The 2,869-nt window shown below is 43.7% G+C and overlaps 1 protein-coding gene across 1 annotated transcript in view; it reads left to right on the top strand.

Moving 5' to 3' along the window:
- Nucleotides 1-2,869, top strand: part of LOC107269145 (zwei Ig domain protein zig-8) — a 164,430-nt gene that overhangs the window by 160,322 nt on the left and 1,239 nt on the right. The window lies entirely within an intron of this gene.

The raw sequence follows: 2,869 nt of genomic DNA, 5'->3' as shown, positions 1-2,869 counted from the left end.
AGTCGGTGGACAAGGGGGGGTGCGGGATAAAAACAAATAGAATATGCGATTACACGGTCGAGGCCCAGAAGTAGCTTTCAGAAATAACAAGAGCGATCGTATATTTTTCAATGTTCTGGATGATAATTTATCGATTCGAATCTTATGTAGAGTTACGACGAAGGAGTATGGCGAAGTATATACGCAGTCAAAGTTCCATTGGCACTTGTGGTAAACGGGTGCAACGATGCGAATGCACTGGTTATCGCGATCTTATGCATCTTACTTGCATATGCACTTGGACCTGCATATGCAGCATAACCGCTCGAGTTTTTGAGTAAAAATTTTCTCCATGAATCTTGCGAATACAAATTTATGGGTTAAACTGAAAATTCGAACTTTTCTTCGTTTAACGTGGCAACAATGCTATTTTCAGGTTTGGTTGCTTACTTCAGAAATTAATCCCAATTATGGCCGATAGTCGAGTGTCCGATGGCTCCTCGAAAGGCTGCGCGTTTCTCGCATTGTTTGCGCGTATCTTCGACCACCAGCTCGTTCTAGACCAATCGCCGGTATTGTCGGGCACTGCATTATCGGCATGATCGACGTACCCTATCAATCTGTCCGACAACGTTTTCATTCGGAATTTCGAAAATCCACTGATATGGCCCATATGGGGAAGATACGGTTCGAGCAGTGTGTTAAATATAGACGTGTAAGATAAATGGTGTATGGGAGCATGTGCTCTTGTCACTTGAATGAAACGTGTGCATTGGAGTATACGTGTTACGTCAATAGCGATTAAAATAGCTCGCACGAGGTATACTCCGTTGAAGATTTCACTCGGATCATTCTAAAGCTGTTACTTTCGTTTAAGCCTGGTTCACAGAGCGCGATCTGCTGCAGTGCAGCTAAATCGCAGATGCGCGATAAAGCCTCGACGCTCTCTTGGACGTGGTGCGATCCCGATAGTAGCGGGGACTCGCAGTCGATTCGAGGACGGGCATAAATCCAAAGTTTGGCCCTGAGGAGTTAGCGCGTATCTAACCTATATCTTGGAAGATTCAATCCGCCAATTTCAGAGCCAATAAATCCATCGGTACTTCGTGCTGTCCTTCATTGAGCCTCGCGCGTGTTATGAGCTCGCCGTTACGTAATTCCACTTGGCAAGATACAGGAGCTACAGAGGTGTAAATATTGGATAACTCCCACTTTCAGTCGCCATGAATAAAAGGATGAAGCGTTAGGGGTACTTGGAAGAAGCGGGGAAATGCTGATCCCTCCCTGTTGTCACGGATTTGGTTTTTCCTTAAAAAACTGCAATGCTCGTCAGAGCGTTAAGGGTGAATCCAGTGCGGGAGCCATCGTTATCCGGAAGAGGAACTGAACCGGAAGTCTCGGAAGGGACAGAGGGATATCTTCGGAGCGCTAATAGAATTATTTAAATAGGGCTTATGAATCGGAATTCAAGTAGTATTATCGCGCACAGATAACCACGAGGATTCGCGGGAAATTTGAATTTTGAATATTACATATCTCGTACGGAATATAAATATATATCTTTGAATTAATATGAATCATGAGAATTCACCATCGTCCAGACTCGCCCCTTGCGCTCGGTATCGACGTGTTCGACGTTCTTGGAAAATTTGGCAGGTCGCTTGGGTCAAAAAAAAAATTGTCACGCGCCATCCGACAGTATTCTCCTATACTTTTTTGTATCTCCTTTTCTTTTTGGCACTTGTGTAAAACTAGCCCTATCGTCAGTCTGCTGCTTTACCGTATGTAAGTACATAGGTAGGCCCCCGGTATCCTCTCTATGTATAACCGTACATACACCCTGTAAGGATCCAGCTACTACGGATCCGGCTGCCCGCAGGGAGATTTCAAGGGACGCTCTCGCCAATAAATTCGAGCAATAAATGAGAAGCCAGGGGATATCGAAATCAAATCAGGGGCAAGTAGACAAGGCGCAACCTGGGCACGTAGAATCCCAAGAACTTGTGCACCGCTCAGCATACTTGGGGGTTAAGTTGGCCCGATCATATTACAGAAACTCGGTTCGTGATCTCATCGACCAATTATGCCAACAATTCCTACCCGCTCTTTACCGTCGCAGGTGAAATTACGTGAATCGCTCTCGCGAAAATACTACCGCCACTTCTCGGGTAGTTACTCGCGCTAATCGTAACGCCTCGTAGCTGCATATTAGAGGTACGCGTAATAACGCCGGGAATTTTGAAAGAGATAATATTTTTTTTTACATAGGAAACCTTTGCCACCCGTTAATGGCAAACGCTGACTTAATTACATCCAGAGAGATACCTTGCTACAGCCCAATAGGAAAAGCTAAATTTTACCTGAAACTCGTAAAAAATTTTAATTACGCGCGTATTGCATGCTCAAAATATAGGGGCTAGTGTATGACTATACCTTGCACCTTGTACTCACCTAATTTCTGCAGTTCTCGGTCATCCTAAGCAAAATGGACTGCTGGCTGCAATTAGATGCCTGCCCAACCTGGTGATACAAATAATCGATTATCCAAATGCTCGAACAAATGTCCCTGCTATAGTTTACTTCATTATCGCAATTTCCAAGGACACCCGATACTTTCCCTATGAAGGATGACATTTTCGATTGCATACGCTATACCGTAGACAGTTTTGTTAAACGCGAACCTTACGGGGATGTTGATGGGTATAGTAAAGAAATATGCATTTTTTTTCAGTTTACTCGAAAAGCAGTAAAAACTGAATATATCGTGATTGTAAAATAAATCTGAAATTTCATCGAAAAAATATTAAGCAGGATTGAGGATCGGAAATGCGAGAAAAAAGTTTTTTCATTCATTACTATTTCTTTATATGCATCGCCCCCCCCCCCCCCC

Source organism: Cephus cinctus, unplaced genomic scaffold, assembly GCF_000341935.2.
Source record: "Cephus cinctus unplaced genomic scaffold, Ccin1 Ccin1_scaffold0607, whole genome shotgun sequence".
NCBI classification, from domain to species: Eukaryota; Metazoa; Arthropoda; class Insecta; order Hymenoptera; family Cephidae; genus Cephus; species Cephus cinctus.
Note: the sequence above shows the minus strand (reverse complement) of the source record. Positions and strands in the feature narration are given on the sequence as shown.